Source organism: Lepidochelys kempii, chromosome 1, assembly GCF_965140285.1.
Source record: "Lepidochelys kempii isolate rLepKem1 chromosome 1, rLepKem1.hap1, whole genome shotgun sequence".
Lineage (NCBI taxonomy): Eukaryota > Metazoa > Chordata > Testudines > Cheloniidae > Lepidochelys > Lepidochelys kempii.
This window is the reverse complement of record NC_136380.1, coordinates 252,917,703-252,935,416: the sequence shown is the minus strand read 5'-3', so window position 1 is coordinate 252,935,416 and position 17,714 is coordinate 252,917,703. Positions and strand designations below refer to the sequence as shown.

Below are 17,714 nucleotides of genomic sequence, written 5' to 3'. Positions count from 1 at the left end.
TTGCCAGGAAAAAAAAATCTGACAACCATTGATCTAGACCCTTCCTGACACGTTTGTCTAACCTGCTTTTAAAAATCTCCAATGATGGAATTTCCACAACCTCCTTAGGCAATTTATTCCAGTGCTTAACCACCCTGACAGTTGGGAAGTTTTTCCTAAAGTCCAACCTAAACCTCCCTTGCTGCAATATAAGCTCATTGCTTCTTGTCCTATCCTCAGAGGTTAAGAAGAACAATTTCTCTCCTTCTTCCTTGTAACAACCTTTTATGTACTTGAAAATTATCATGTCCCCTCTGTCTTCTCTTCTCCAGACTAAACCAACCCATTTTTCTTTCAATCTGCCTTCATAGGTCATGTTTTCTAGACTTTTTATCATTTTTGTTGCTCTTCTCTGGATTTTCTCCAATTTATCCACATCTTTCCAGAAATGTGTCGCCCAGAACTCGACACAATACTCCATTTGAGGCCTAATCAGTGCGGAGTAGAGTGGAAGAATTACTTCTTGTGTCTTGCTTAAAGCCCTCCGGCTAATCCATCCCAGAATAATGTTCGCTTTTTGTTTTTGCAACAGCATTAAACTGTTGAATCATATTTAGCTTGTGGTCCACTATGACCCCCCCAGATCCCTTTCCACAGTACTCCTTCCTAGGCAGTCATTCCCATTTTGTACGTGTGCAACTGATTTGTTCCTTCCTAAATGGAGTACTTTGCATTTGTCTTTATTGAATTTAATCCTATTTACTTCAGACCATTTCTCCAGGTTGTCCAGATCCTTCTGAATGTTAATCCTACCCTCCAAAGCACTGCAAACCCTCCCATCTTGGTATCATCCGCAAACTTTATAAGTGTACTCTCTATGCCGTTATCTAAATCATTGATGAAGATATTGAACAGAACCGGACCCAAAACTGATCCTTGCGGGACCCTACTTGTTACATCCTTCCAGCATGACTGTGAACCACAGATAACTACTCTCTGAGAATGGTTCTCCAACCACTTATGCATCCACCTTATAGTAGCTCCAGCTAGGTTGCATTTCCCTAGTTTGTTTGAGACGGTCATATGAGAGAGTCTCAAAAGCATCACCACATCTGTTTTTATGTCTTCTACCTTATAATCCAAAAGTGAGTCACATTCTTTTATTGTTTAGAATAATTCTGAGATTAAGAATGTACTATAAAACATCCTGGTGCTGATCCAAAGCCCACGGAATGCATCCGATGAAGTGAGCTGTAGCTCATGAAAACTTATGCTCAAATAAATTGGTTAGTCTCTAAGGTGCCACAAGTACTCCTTTTCTTTTTGTGAATACAGACTAATACGGCTGTTAACTCTGAAACATTTCCTTATTCACTTTCTCCACACCATTCATGATTTTATAGACCTCTATCATATCTCCTCCCCTTAGTCATCTCCTTTCTAAAATGAACAGTCCCAGTCTTTTTAACATTTCCTCTTATGGAAGCTTTCCATACCCCTAATCATTTTTGTTGCCCTTCTCTGTCCTTTTTCCAGTTCTAATATATCTTTATATTAGATTGGATGACCAAAACTGCATACAGTATTCAAGGTGTGGGCATACCATGGTTTACATAGTGGGATTATGATTTTGTTTTATTATCTATCCCTTTCCTAATATTCTGTTGGCTTTTTTGACTGCTGCTACACATTGAGCAGATGTTTTCAGAGAAGTATCCACAGTGTCTCCAAGATCTTTCTTTAGTGGTAAGAGCTAATTTAGATCCCATCATTTTGTATGTATAGTTGGGATTATGTTTTTCCCATGTGCATTACTTTGCATTTATCTATATTGAATTTCCATCTGCCCTTTTGTTGCCCAGTCACCCAGTTCTGTGAGATCCCAGTGCAACTCTTCACCGTTAGTTTTGGACTTAACTATCTTGAGTAGTTTTGTATTGTCTGCAAACTTTGCCATCTCCCTGTTTATCCCTTTTTCCAGATCATATATGAACATGTTGAACAGCACAGGTCCCAGTACAGATCCTTGGGAGACCCCACTATTTACCCCTCTCAGCTGTGAAATCTGACTATTTATTCCTACCCTTTGTTACCTATCTTTTAACAATTTCTATCGGTGAAATTAAGATCTCTCCTATGTGTAAACTAGAAGAGAAAAGCTTGTCTCAGTAATGTCAAGATCCTGTAATGCCAACTGGTTTAAGGTTTGAACTCTTAGCCCTGAATGCAAAAGCAGCTATATCTTAGCACTATTAAAACCTACACAGTTCATGGATGTCCTGGATTTTAATTTCATTAAAATAGGCTGTCAATTTTGCAAGATTTGTGTCTAGGATCACAGGAGAAAAAAGAACATACTGTAATCTATGGCTCTGTCTACACTACAGATACAACCATGTCAAAGAACCAACCTACTTAGGGGAGACAGTTCAGATCCAGTTGATGCTACTAATTGGAATCATATTTGTAGCTGGTTTAGGGGACAGCTTTGTTTTTACTATGTTGCTAACATGGTTGTACTTGTGCAGACAGACCCTGAATTCCTTGCATCCCAGTGTCCCACACAGTAACCTGCGCGGGATGTATATTACAAAAGATGACCAACACCAGAGGATCTGGACAGCTCTGTCATTTTGTAGCAAGTTCTGAATTCCTTCAATGGCATGAACAAAATAAAGTCCTCAAATCCATGACAAGGATGAAATTCAACACCATCCACAAAGTCTGAGAAAATTGGCTTTGGGCAAGGAAACTATGCAGGGACTGGAAGGAGATGGAATCCCCACTTAACCCACAAACAGGATGTGGGACAGCTCTGCTGCCCTCCATGGCTATTACTCCACAACTCCATTGCACCACATGTGCAGAGTTCTGTGATCATAGGATCTTTGAATTCCTGACCCAGATCACAGTCCATGCCCCCTTCCTCACCTGTCCAACCCCCAGTACTTCCTCCACATTGGCCTAAGTAGAGCTGGTCTGGAACCCAGTTCCACCACATGCAGAGAACATAGAGTTCTCTGCACTGCCATTAAGCAACTGTCCATCCTCCAGAGCAGTACAGCATAAGCTTTTCACAATTCTTATGCTGCTAGATAAATATCACTCAAGTGCAGCTGAGAATGTCCAAAAAGCCAGTGGAATACAAAGAATTAGAAACTAACCACAACAACACAAAATTCCTACATGGTAAGAGATCTTTATTAGCAAGTGCATAATAAGCATAGTTATAAAAATTAACAATTAAAAGTACTATCCGTTTCTAATTTCATAGTCATTGTTTGTTATATTCGCACAATGCTTGAAAATAAAGATGCTTTTATCTTTTTCCATTTAAGATCAGCATTGATTTTTTTTCTGTGTTTAAAATGGAGCTAAGACTAACACAAGTTATTTTGTTCAAATTATTATGCTACAATTGTAGGCTCCCACACAGTCACAAAGCAGGGCTTCTGTCAGAATGTGCATCAGTAAAATCGCAACACTGCTCTGCTGAATAAAAGATGGTGAGGACATCGTTACTGCACCACCTCCAACTGTTGCCTGGGCAGAGTGGAGGGGCTCCATTAATACAGTCTCTCAAACTAATCTCTCTACACCTGGACCTTCTTCCTGCAGATGTCCTTTAAAGTTCCCTATCACTCTTGTGGTAGGTCTAAACTAGACTTTTTAGTCATCTTTTAACATATTAATTAACCCAAATAAGTCAGTTCTAGAGCAGACACAACACAAAGCATTTGTTGCTACCCATGTTTAACCCTGGGCAGCCTAGGTTTAATTAATACGTGTTAAAACATGACTAAGTTTCAAGTGTAGACATACCCTTGGTGCTGCTGAGCTAGCTAGCTGTTCCATTGGTGAAACCAAGATTAATTACCATTTTGATCTATGGTACTTTTATACAGCCTCTATTACCGTAATATCTGGCACTGCACAATCTTTTAGAGTATGTATCCTCACAACACTCCTAAGACTATAGAGGTACTCATACCCATTTTACAAAGGGGAAACTGAGACACAGAGCAACAAAGGTCCAGATCATCACACGTATTTAGGCTTCTAACTTCCATTTATTTCAAATGAAGTTAGAAGCCTTACATACCTTTGAGAATCCAGCTCAAAGCGACTTTGCCCAAGGTCACACAATAAGTCTAAGGTGGAACCAATAATTGAACGCAGATCCCTCAAACCTCCAGTTTGCACCGTAGCCACGGGGCCACCCTTCCTCTCAGACGAGTTATGGTCATCTCAATTTCACAACCTGCCCAGTCTCTCTCTCTGGAAAGACAACAGTCTGTTGCGAATACACCCAACTGCTGGATCCCCATGCTTTATTATTTGTATTATCCTAGGACCTAGGAGCTCCAGTCATGGACCAGAACCCCATTGTGCTCGTAAATATACAAGTTCAGGAGACGAACAGTCCCTGCCCCCAAGGTCTTACAATCTAAGTGTAAGATGAGAGATAACCGATGAATACAGACAGATGGGAGTACAAGGAAACAATAAGACGATATTGGTCAGCACGATAGGCAGTGGTCTCAGCACTCCAGCAGCCTACCCATTCTCAATTTTGTATAGGCCTTATGGCAAAGGACAGTTTGAAGGAGGGTTTTGAAAGAGAATAATGAGTTAGTTTTGCAGATGTTTACAGGGAGTTTCTCCCCCACATAGGCACAGGCTGGGAGAATGCACAAAAGTGGCTGTTTGAAACTTTAACAGTGGAATGGAATGGGCATTGGAACCATCTTGGACGAATCAGAAGCAGGAGTCAATCTTTTGATACTGAAGGAGATAATAGGTGGAAGCAGGATAGGCTATGAAGGGCCTTGAAAGCAAAGACAGACAATTTATGTTTGATGTGCTAGAGAAGAGGGAGCTTGTAGAAGGAGAAAACTCTTCCACCCTTTCTCATGCTGTTCCCCATCTTTACTCTTGGGCTTGCCCTCATTAGCTGCAGCAATTGTGGGCGTGTCTTTCCATAATTGACCATTTTTACAGTTGAGCAGCTGGGGTTGCTTTTGCTGTCTGTGGGCCAGGAAATTTCTTAACCCCTTTCTGCCTGTGTTTTGTGTGGGGATCACTGGAGACCCCTTCACCCATGGTTGAAGTGATGGGCTAGGAAAATGATCTTTGCAGCAGTGTTACATTCTGAATGAAGACACGTGGAGCAAGATTGCATTTGCCAAGGTCAGAAAAAAGGATGTTGCAGTAATTGAGATGTGAACTGATGAGAACCTACCTGAGGGTTTTGGATGTGTGGATGGAAGGAAAGGCAATATTTTAGAGCTGTTATGCAGAAACAAGCTGCAAGACCAAGGACTGGTCTATGCTACAGAGTTAGTTTGACCTAGCTACTTTGCTCAGGGGTGTGAAAAATTTACCCCTCCTGAGAGCCATAGTTATGCCTATCACCAGCAGGAGAGTGAATTTGTGTGGGGGGGTGGAGGGTGAGAAAACCTGGATTTGTGCTGGAAATGGCCCAACCTGATGATCACTTTAGATAAGCTATTACCAGCAGGACAGTGGGGTGGGAGGAGGTATTGTTTCATATTCTCTGTGTGTATATAAAGTCTGCTGCAGTTTCCACGGTATGCATCCGATGAAGTGAGCTGTAGCTCACGAAAGCTCATGCTCAAATAAATTGGTTAGTCTCTAAGGTGCCACAAGTACTCCTTTTCTTTTTGCGAATACAGACTAACATGGCTGTTACTCTGAAACCTGTCAATAGTTATGCCTATTACACCACTAGATTGACCCCCTCTTGAAGCGGTGAGTTTACAATAGCAACAGAAGAACCCCTTCCATCACTGTAGTAAGTGTCTAAACTGCAGTGGTTCAGCTACAGCTGGCTGGTGCAGCATTTCTAGCATAGACATATCCTTAGACATAGCCTGGATGTGAGGACCTAGAGAGAGGTCCAAGTCAAAGTTGTTGGGCGTGAGTGACAGGCAGGATGGTGGTGTTGTCCACAGTGATAGAGAAAGGAGGTAGTCCCCTGGGTCTGGGTAGTGACTGGTCAACGGTTCCTAGCTCTGGGTCTCTCAGGCACACTCCCATGCTGGTGTGGCCCTACAGTGTAATTCATGAGTGACTGGCTATAGCACTCTTACAATATAGCTGGGAGCGATTTACATGCTGGAGCTGTGTGAGTAGACCAGGAGTGGTTGCTCTCACAGTAAAGCAGTGTAAAAGGCACCCCATGTTGGAGAATTGAACGGACACAGGTGTCTATCAGTCCAGATTGTACTCTGGGTAATGTCACACTCACAACCACCTCCTTACCTTACTGGGGGTTGTGGTAATAAATTCATTATTGTGTGTGAAGCACTCAGATATTATAGTGATAAACACCATAGAAAAGTTAATTAGGAAATTAATAATTCTGTTTTCAGAGCAGAGTTTGAATAGTGTGCAGTAAATAATGCTTGGGGCTAATCACTGAACAACAGGGAGAAAACAAAATATTGAACAGCTTCTTATTAAGGGAACACCGTCCAATCCAGGCACTGAATGAGAAATGGGTCCTATGGAAAAAATAGTATGTGATTGTGTAATTAAAAGATGTATCACAGTGCATGCACACAAAGGGGATGAATTAAGGTTGCACAGGCAAATTTAATTGCAGCATTTCCTAACTTCTGAAGGCTTGACTTTGCAACCTTAATAATGTTCTTTTAACATGGTTATGTGTGTATTATAAATATATATATATAATGCTATATTAGTAGTACAAAACACTGTAGTGCTCCTAGAAAAAGCTTTGGGTCATTTCTACAGAATAGTGTAGTATTTTTTTAAAAGACAGTAGGATTTCATGCAAAATATTCGCATGTTCAGAGTAGAAAATATTTGAGCTGTCTTTTAAAGCACTTTATTCTTTCAATATCCTTCATTTTATAGTTAACTACTTCCTCACTGAAGCTTTCCTGCTGTGACTTGACCATAATCTAGGTGTCACAGGTCCCAATCCTGTTGCCATTAAAGTAAAAATGAGTTTTGCCATTGACTTAAATGGTAGTGGGATCTGGCCCTAACTTTAGTATCAAAGATTTGAGAAGCTCTGTACCTGACTCAATGTGTGCTCACTGATTTATTTGTGAAATTCCTGGTTGGGGTGACAGAATCCACACAACCCTCTTAAAGCTGCAGAGCAAGGTTAATAGTGCATCCTTATAGTAATAAGGTAGCAAGTGATAAAACAAGCTTCAAAATAAATGGAGAGGAAAAATACATTCCTTAGGGCTGGAAAGATATTGATTGTTTAGATAATACTTGCAAAAAGCTTTCCAAAAATTAATGAATTAATTCTCACAACACCCAGCAGTTAAAATAATGTTCAAGCTGCACAAAATATTTGCAATGAAACATGAAGCCATGCAAAATTTGTCTGGTTTCATTTTTCATTAAAATTTGAACTCAGACCAAACCCATGAACCTTTTGAGTGAATCTGAGTCCTTCTGTTATGTGTATATATACACATACAATTCATGTTTTTTCCAAGTAGAAATTTGTGGATTTGGGTGACTTTTACTTTGAGGTTTTGCATGCCTTCGTATGTATGAATTTTCTCATCACTGATGCAAAAGAAAATGTTAACAAAAGCCCTTGTAAGGTATAACATGAGTTTCACACAACTTTAGGTAATGTAATTCTTAGCAATCAACACTTAATAAATGGTTTCAGAGTAGCAGCCGTGTTAGTCTGTATTCACAAAAAGAAAAGGAGTACTTGTGGCACCTTAGAGACTAACCAATTTATTTGAGCATAAGCTTTCCTGATGGGTCATTACACAAACTAAAACTATTTCCCCATGTTTATTCCCGCCCCCCCCCCCCCTGTTCCTCAAACGTTCTTGTCAACTGCTGGAAATGGCCCACCTTGATGATCACTACAGAAGGTTCCCCCTTCCCCCCTCCTCTCTCCTGCTGGTAATAGCTCATATTAAGTGATCACTCTGGTTACAGTTTTCAGAGTAACAGCCGTGTTAGTCTGTATTCGCAAAAAGAAAAGGAGGACTTGTGGTTTATGCTCTAATAAATTGGTTAGTCTCTAAGGTGCCACAAGTACTTCTTTTCTTTCTGGTTACAGTGTGTATGGTAACACCCATTGTTTCATGTTCTCTGTGGATATAAATCTCCCCCCTGTATTTTTCACTGAATGCATCGGATGAAGTGAGCTGTAGCTCAGGAAAGCTTAGGCTCAAATAAATGTGTTCGTCTCTAAGGTGCCACAAGTCCTCCTTTTCTTTCTATTTAACAAATAAATACTATCTCCATCTTAGAAATGGAGTGTCCAACACATCCCTCCTCTTACACAGATACTCCATGCCCAGACAATTCGGTTTACAACAGCCACGTGTTTAAATTGATATGGGAGAGAGTTGCACGGGTCTACCCCAACTGCCCGCAATGAAACCTCCCATCAGAGAACGCCCCCCCCCCCCCATCTGTGTGTGAATGGTGGTGGGGAGAGCTGTACAGGATCTACCCCAACCGAAACCCCCTATCAAGGCGACCCCTCTCCGAGGTGAGGTCAGTGCGCCTGAAGGATCAGCAACCTCCCCCAGCTCTGGCCCCGCTATAAAGGTTCTGGCGGGGGGCGGCGGTGGCGGCGGGAGGGAGCCCGCGCGGCCGGAAGAGCCGAGTGTGGCGGGGCTGGAGGGGAGGCGGCGCGGAGGGAGGGCAGGCCGGCTGCGGGAAGCGGGGCTCCGCGCTGGGACTGGTTCCTTCGCAGCCATTTTCTGTCCAACCAAACAGCCGATTTGCGGAGGGAGCCAACCAGGGCCGCACTGGAGGTTTGTGCCTGGCTCCGGCCAATGATTGGTAACCGGTTCCACTGCAGGCTCGAATGAAATGTCCGTCTCCCTCCCCGGGCCCCGGCGCCGCCGCCGCGCCGCCGCCGAGGGGACCAGGAAGTGGGGAGAGGAGCCCGGGCCCCGCCAGCGCCCGCTCGCCTCTTTGTGCGGCCGGAGCCCGGACGGGCGGGGACGGAGCCGGTGGGGGCAGGCGGGGGGAGATGGGACCGAAGCGGAGCCCTCTCCTCCCCGCCACCGGCTCCCGCTGGGCCTGGGCTTTGGGGCCCGTGGCCCCTGCTCTGGCTCCATTTTGTGGGCCCGGGCGGCGGGAGCGCGGCTCCCCGGGCTGTTCCTGCCCCGCGCCCGGCCACACGCCGGGGAGGGCCCCTGCGGCGTCCCGGTCACAGCGCGGGCTGGGAGCTGCGATCCCCCTTTGCCCGCCTCCGGGATCCCCTGGCCAGCAGCGGGGATCCTTCCCTCCCTCCGCCCCCGGGTCGCGTCCCCTTCGCTCCTTCCCCCGCCCTGTAGCGGAGCGACTTGGGTCTCTGCGGATCGGGAGCCGCTTGTGGGGTCTTGGGCGGGGGCGACCTTTTCTGCCCACCCCCGGGCAGTCCCGGCCACCTCCGCTGCGTGTGCGGGAAGCCCGAGCCCCTGGTGCAGCCAGAGCTGCTCCCCGTCCTCCACCTCCCCCGCGCAGTTCCGAGTTTGTGGCTGTCAGCGCTGTGGGCTGGGAGGATGGCGGTGCTGGTGTGGTGCAGCGTCTCGGTGATCCTGGGGTCAGAGCTAGGACAGCTAGTCTCCTCTACATCGGCACCCCGGAGTTAACCTTGCAGTCCTCTCACAGGCAAAAACCCCTTGAAAGCGCTCCGCATGAGTAAGGAGCGTAGGGTGAGGCCCTAAAACACCAGGATGTGATGAGGATCTGAGTAACCAGGCAGGAGCCTCTGATACCACAGTAGGTAGGCAGTAGCACTTCAGTTTTAGACAGGAAATAATGGATTTTAGTCTCTCTCTTTTTAAAAAAACAAAACAAAACACCATACACAATTCTCAGAGATAAAATGATAGCATCTTGAGTCTGTGGGTAAACCTTCCCCTGAGGACTAGAAAGTAAGTGATGGGGAGAGGGGACTTTCCCTTCCTATAGGTGTGCCTTCCAGCAGCTACAGTTAATATGGAAATGACAGCTAGGCTTCTGAACAAGCTGATAAAAATAAACTTTTCTAGGGGTTTAGAAACTTGATGTGAACGTCAACCAACAGACAAAAAAGGGTGTCTGGTGAAGCAGGTTTGATCTTAGTTTAGGGGATTTTTGGCTGTGGGTGTAGGGAATGCATTACAAAACTTAATATTACAGTGTTTTCATGAAGTTTAATTCACAGAGCTTATTTAAATGTAAAGATTTTCCTTTTGTGTTGTAACTCAGGCACAGCTGTATTCAAGTGCATAAGAAGAGGGAAATGAAATTTATTAGGCTGACAAATCTGAGCGAAGTGCAAAAGTAACCAGTAACACATGGTGACTAGTAACCTAAATCTGAAAACATTTCCATTTTAAGAGAGAGACAAAGTGGGTGAGGTAATATATTTTGTTGGACCAACTTCTGTTGGTGAGAGAGACAAGTGCTCAAATTTATACGGAGCTCTTGCTCTGTGTAAGCTCAAAAGCATTCTCTAATAGTCTGGGGCCAACATGGCTACAACACTCCATTTAATAATACTGTATGTCATTTCCACATACTGTATGTGACTCTTCAAGCTTGTACATTTTGTAGGCTACTCCAAAAGTGTAAAACTGCAAAGAAATTTAATCAGATTCTACTACTGCCCTTTTTTGTGGCCAAGTCTCACTTAAATGCAAGTCCTTGCTTCTGTAAATAAGATTCAGTGTAGAAGGCTGTAGGACTGGTAGGGTTGTATTGATTCTTTAGGGGTATTCTGGTTTATTCAGTCATGGATTACAAGACTGTATCAGATAAATGAAGGCTGCCCTTCATCCTTGAATGTCTTATCATTTTATTCATAATGACCTTTGCATTGCTGACAGGAAAACATATTTTAAAAAGTTAATTGGGATGAAAAATGTAGGTTTTTTTTTTTTTTAAATCTTGCTTACTTATGTCTTACCTGACAAAAGAAGCAGTAGCCAAAAGGCAAGCAAGGAGCAGCTTGGGTACTACCCACAGTATAGTTGTAGTTATATGTGCAAGAACTGTTTTCATGTGCAGCTGTTAGAATAGATTTCCTGAACAGTGTATACACTTTATCACTGTGCCAGCCAAACTCTGCTAAATAATTATCTCTTCTGTATAGTCTGTATTGCATCTGTTTTAATATGTTAGGAAAAATACTATTTGTAATGCTCAGGAAAATCCAGGGTGGTCTGATCCAAAATCATTAATTCCCAAGATGGTATATCAACCACTTGTTGATGGTCTGAAGAGAGCTGGCTGGTTATGTAGTGTTGGCATTTTGAGCTGCTAACTAGACTAAAAAATGCTAAAAATAAATATCCTGGTATTACCCTTCAATATAAATAATTGCAGTATTTGCCACATAAATGATATCTGATTGCCAGTGGGAGAGGAGACTGTGATTGTGGATAGGGGAAGTTGTTCTACAGATCTGTGGCTGGCAAGAGGACAGTGTGGTCCATGAGACTCTACTAAGATGTGGGCTGTGGTATAGAAATAGCTTTAATCCCTGACTTTAATCAAGACAATTTAACTGTTTTAATCAGGATTTTAAAAGGGATAAAATTGCTAATCTAATTTTTATTTAATCTTAAAATTAATTGTTGGGTATCAGATCTGAAATCTTTCTGTGATTAAGCAATGAGGTTATTGCCTTATTCAGAGTCTTTATTTTTAATTACCTTTTGTAACTATGTTATTTAGAAAGTGTCTAACTTCTTAGGATTAGTGCCAAGTAAAAACAGATGAAAGTTAAAATTTATTTACTAAATAGAGTTCATCACAATGTATAAGCCACAATGTGAGAATTAAACTGAATAGCTCAGCATGTTCGAGTATCAAGTATTGGTTGAAAATAAAACTATCCTGAATTAGTCTGGTAAAATTCTACTTGCTCTTTGCTTGAGGTGAAGAAATTATTTTTCATAAGCGTGTGAAATATTTTTAAATATGATAAAGGAAGGACAAATAGCCTCTGCCCTGACTTAAAATTGTAACTAATCTATGGGGGGGAAAGCCAAAAATAATGGATCAGAGTAGAAAATGAAGGATATTTTTAAGTAAAGGTACTAGGACAGTTATTAAAATATTGAGTGTCTTTAAAACATTTCAGACTGTGTCTTCGTGCTTGTGCTGATGGAATAGATAGGACAGAGCACTGCTTATCCGTTTCAGTCTCTGCAAAAGTAGTGGAACTGCACAAACTTTCTTAAATAGCCTATATAAGCTCTGATTCTTTCCAGTTCACATCTCTCCTCCCCCCATGCTTGCTCCCTCGCCCTCCCTCCTCCCACCAAAAAAAATCAGAAACCCACAAGAGAAATCACGGAAACTGTGCCCAGTTATTCCTGGTGTCCCCCACCACGCTCAGACCAAGCCACTCAGTTTAGTGGGTGTTTCAACAACAAGAAGAAATTTGTTGTTAGAGCCTTTCCATACTGCAACTGTAACCATGGTAGTGTACAAGTTAACTGGCATAAGGGGCTTCTGTTAGAACACTTTTTATATATAGTGTGGAGGAGCCTACATCAGGGGTAGGCAAACTTTTTGGCCCGAGGGCCACAACGGGCTGTGAAACTGTATGGAGGGCCAGGTAGGGAAGGCTGTACCCCCCAAAAGCCTGGCCCCTGCCCCTTATTTGCCCCCTCCCACTTCCTGTCCCCTGACTGCCCACTCTTGGGACCCCCTGCCCTAAACCCTCACCCCCCCTGGGATCCCACCCCCTATCCAACACGCCCCCGTATCCTGACTGCCCCGACCTATCCACACCACCCCCTGACAGGCCCCCCGGGACTCCCACGCCCTATCCCACCCCCCTGTTCCCCGACCCCTGACTGCCCCAGAATCTCCGCCCCATCCAACCGCTCCCTGTCCCTTGACTGCCCCCGGGGACCCGCTACCCAACCCGTTCACTGCCGTGCGTGGCGCTGCCGTCACCTTACCATGCCGCTCAGAGCAGCAGGAGCTCGCAGCCCTGCTGCCCGTGTGGCTGCATGGGAGGGGGAACAGCAGGGGAGGGGCCGGGGGCAAGCCTCCTGGGCCGGGAGCTCGGGGCTGGGCAGGACGGTCCCGTGAGCTGTAGTAGGCCAGAGGTGGACAAACATGGAGGGAACTCTTTACAGCCTAGATGCTGAATAGCAGCAGTAAAACTGTCCAGTCTTGTCAGTGTCATTCTACAGCTCTTAGGGAAGGCATTGAGCATGTAAGCAGATAGAGATGCTTCAGATGCAGGAAGAACACAGGGCATCCATTCACAGGTTGCAAATGTATAAAGACTTTAAACATTTTAATAAAGTAATTCTGTAGAAATTGATGGAATAACATCCTCTCTCTCCATCCCATGCACATGCTCGTTAGGCAAAGTTTCTTATCTAAATTGATGGAGTGGACTATTCAAGCTTTTGTCTAGTGGTTATATTGCTAAGACTCTAGGATTTTCAAAATTCAATGAATAAAGATGAAGGGGAAACCTCAGGATTTGGGTTAAATCAAGTGCAGCAACTGAAGAGGATACAGAAAGCTCAACAAACTTATTCTAGTCCCTTCCCTGCCAGTGCAAGATTATTGCCTATGTTGTTTGTTTTATTTTTTTCTTGTATGATATTTAAAACTAAACTAGGCCTGCTGCTTAACTTCCTGTGGGAGATCATTCCAGTCTTACAAATCACATTGCTAGGGAGTTTTCCCTGTTCTTAAGGCAAATTTTTCATTTCCTGTTATTGTTAGTTATGGACTTTTTATTGTACTGTGCTAAATTTCCTCTCCTCGGTATTCACACTTCTCAGAAGTTTGTAGGCTTATGTCCTTCCATAGTTGTCACTGAGCCAAGCCACAGATATGGCTTACTTTTTCCTTCCAAGTAAATCCTATATCCCATTTAAGTTTTTATGATCTTGAGGTGTTCTGAACTGAGTTTAGTATTCTAGGTGTAGTCTCAACAGGGCATTGCTGACAAGGAAATAATGCATACTGCTCCAGAACATCTTTATGTGCAGCCCCAGAACCTCATTTTTTTAATGCAATATGATAGTGTAAATTCACATCTAAACTAATTTGCTGTCCACTATTACCCATGAGGCTCATTTAGTACAATTCTGAATGCCTGCCTTCCTCTCTCCCTCCCTTTCTTGAATTGTCTTCAAGTGTTTAAATCTCCATTTCCCCCAGCAATTTCACTGAATTTCCTGCCAGTTCTAACTCCTCAAGATCTCTTTGCAATATTTCTCTGTCTTCAGTGGTGGTTGCAATACTTCCCTGACCATTTACATGCAAATTACTGTGCTGTTTACTTCCAAATCATTGACAATATCAAATAAGAATGGAACTAACCTGACCACTTCAAATTCCCAATTCATGACTCTCAATTTGATACATTACCCCATATTATCTTTATTTGTGCTCACTCCATTTGCTTGTGTTGCTGTCCAAGCCAATCTGTTTTTTCAAGTCATTTTTCAAACAGAAATGTAGAATGTAGTTGTATTTTGATTGGATAGGTATGCAATCCATTATACTAATTCAGTGTGTTCGAGGCTCCATGTATGATGCCATTATGTAACCACGCAAACGGGGAAATATGCTCCTTTTTATTAAAAATGATATTGTATAATCCCACCTCAATAGGAACACAGTAGAGTTCCCCTTGTGCAGGATTTGAGTCCTTCAAGTCAAGACAGAGTTTTCAAAGATGCCAAGTCCCATTTTCAAAAAGAATTTAAATGCGTAAGTAATTTTTGAAAGTGGGATATAGGCTCTTGACTTGCATAGGCACTCTTGAAATTATTAACCAAGGTCTAGTTCTCCCTCTAGAGGCTCACTGATGTTCTGAAAATTAGTACCCACTTGCAGCAATGGCTTAGTTGCATTGTTGTTAGCAGAAGTATCAGTCTGACAGGACTCACTGCCCTTCTCCCCCACACTTTGTCAGTGAGTCAGATTACTGTATGCTGGGGGTATTTCTCTGGTACATTGAACTTTGGTGCATTTTTAGAATAATTTCAGTTTAAAACTGGATGCTTTTGAATTATTTTGTAGCCAGTTAACATAGCTGTATACCGCAGTGCTTTATTGTTGCATAAATCAGGTCATGCTATATAGGGTATGAGCCTTGTACTGAGCTGACTTTGAGCATGTTAAGTAAACACTTATGGTGATCTTAACCCCCATGACAGATTATTGTAAATGTTAATTTTAAACAAGTCTGAATTTAAAACTCCAGTATTTTATTATGACTATCCACTGTGACAGAACTGTTAGTAACAGCAATCTTTAAACAGGCTCATGTTAATACCAGAAACAGAACCTAAAGAAACATTAGTAGGGTGTCATGTTAGTGTGGTATCTCTTCTCTTGATACCTGGCTCCAGATGGCTTAAGCAACAATTGAAATTTAGTTTATTTCTTTCCCTCTACACCTCAAAACCATGGAACAAATAGTGTTTACTCCGGAAGGGTTTGGGATTGGATTAAGACAGGATAATGAAAGTCCCAGTTGAACTATGAGGGAAAATTCCAGAGCCTATGTCTGCTGTTAATCTAACTCTTATAAAAATGAAGATACAAGACCGTAAGCATAAAAGTTCATCCATGAATAAGGAATATTCTTTATCATTTTTCTGTTGAAGTGAGAAGACTATGAGGAGCACTCTTGATGTCTTTGGGTAGAACATCTAATTTAAAAGACCAGATTCCACCAGTTCCAACAATGGAATAAATTCTCTTCTTGGGTCTTATCTGTGCTTGCATTTTTTCCCAGAAAATCCTCCCCCCCCCCAAAAAAAAGTCAGTTGTACCAATCATATAATCAGTAAAATCACTCATATAGGCACTGACATTTTACCCACTGTGTCCAATAGACTTGTTCTGAGCAGGGTTAGGCAACACTGCCTCAAATGCTGATGGCTGGCTAGTGCACTCTGTATGAATGCTTGCATCATTGTTATCACAAGTGGGGTCATACAGGTGGAAGCAAGAGTAAGGTGTGGGGGGGTTCCCCTAAAATTCCCCAGTGCAGATGGGGGGAGGGGGAGGAGAAGAGAGTCTGTCATCATAAACTCCATCTTCTTTTGTGTGATTGCCACTTTTCAGGGACTCCACTTTTTATTGCTACCTTCACTTTGGAGTGTGACCTTCATGTGGTATTGCATCCTCCTTTGTGGACTAGAGCATCAATATTGGTAGTACTGGCTTGACACAAATTGAATGACTGTCTGTGAAGAGGGCACAGAGCAATCTTCAACAACCAGCCCATCCAGAAGACCAATGAACTCTGCACAGAAGCCGAGCTGGAAAAGTAGCTGATGATCCTCAACCTAGACACATGAATAAAGTCTCTGAACCCTTTGGCCAAGAGGGAATGCTCTCTGTGAAAGGGGTGGGGGATGTCAGACTAATGCCACACTCAAGAAGACCAGGCTAAGGAGAGAAGAGGCAAGAAAAGCTGCTCAGCCTAAGGATGCTGATCAAACCCAGGAGTCGCAGAAGGGATGAGATCAGGGATGAGGAGAATATGTTCAGGACTGTTATTTTTCAGAGATCTGTAACTCAAGTGATTTTTAAGAGTAAAGTGTCTGCGGTTAAAAAATTCCTTTACTAAGCCCGTATTCCTTGCTTGCCTGCCACATTGTCTTGGAAACTGTTAACACAGTGTCGTGGAACTCTGAGGGAGCATATATAAGCACTTGAGGCTTAGGTGGGCTGGAGTGTGAGGTGACTGGACTGTGGGGGCCAAGTGCCCAAGGGAGGTGTCAGACACGTATCTTCACCTTGGAATGTCTAAAGACCCAGGGCTAGGAATAGTGACCAGTCACTGTCCAGACCCAAAGGGCTTAGAAACATGTGGTATCCAGTAGTTGTGTTCACTCACAACAGAAAGTTGTCTGCCCAGAGAGGGGGACTAGGCCAGGTTCATGTGGTTAAACTAGCAACGTTATTAATCTTGTAATTCCTATCAACATAGTTACAAGGTTGCTTCTTCAGTTCACCTTGGATTCATCCACAGCAGATATACTAGCACCCCTGTTACTGTAACAGCCAACACTGGTGCAGTTTGACCTCTTCTAAGCTGCTGATGTAGACAGGTCTCAAGCATTTTCATTCTGATAACTCACACTAGTGACAGCAACCAAGTATCTGCAATATTGCTGGTGGTTGCAGTAAAATGGGTACTCAATCTGGTATAGACTATGTTCTTGAAGAAAACCCTTTCTGTGGTCGTAAAGATCCATGAGGTGGATCCCTTTGTAGGATCAGGTGTAAGATTGCTTTTCATTCTCTCATTAAGGAGAAATCCAGATGTGACTAGTTGGGGTTTTGTTAGCCAATGACTATGTAAGTTTAAACAAGAAACAACACACAAAACCACAGTAAACAAGGTTAATTCAACTCCTGAAGGTAGGAAACATTTACTTTAATTCCCAGATATGGAAATGATGATACAGCATGTGTCTTGCTGAACATTAAATAACTGGAATTAATTTTTAAGTGAATATGATAGACTCTATTGCTGCTATCACACTTTATCTAAAATGGTTGCCTTGAACTCCGCTATTCCTCAATAACAGAGTAATGAGAGATGATTGTTGCCGCTTCCCTACTATGAAAGCAATGGAGAAGTCCTAGTATAATAATAATGTTACTCAGTTGACCACTTGTGCACTCTACTAAAGTGGATTTCTTGAAATAATGACAAATTAAATTTTAGAATTTCATACGTTTTATTAATACTGATTAAAATTACCCTACAT

General features: G+C 42.8%; 1 protein-coding gene across 6 annotated transcripts in view; it reads left to right on the top strand.

Annotated features, from left to right (window-relative positions):
• The window catches only part of NFYB (nuclear transcription factor Y subunit beta), a 43,381-nt gene that overhangs the window by 11,635 nt on the left and 14,032 nt on the right, over positions 1-17,714 (top strand). Inside the window, exon 1 of one of the 6 annotated variants that reach the window (XM_073324094.2) lies at positions 8,448-8,509. The exons of 2 other annotated variants lie outside the window; for them this stretch is intronic. The gene's annotated coding sequence lies outside the window, so the exon portion shown is untranslated. Of the gene's footprint in view, positions 1-8,447; positions 8,510-8,693; positions 8,806-9,521; positions 9,737-17,714 lie in introns of those variants that run through there. 3 more of the 6 variants (XM_073324042.1, XM_073324050.1, XM_073324060.2) reach the window with 3 other exon arrangements.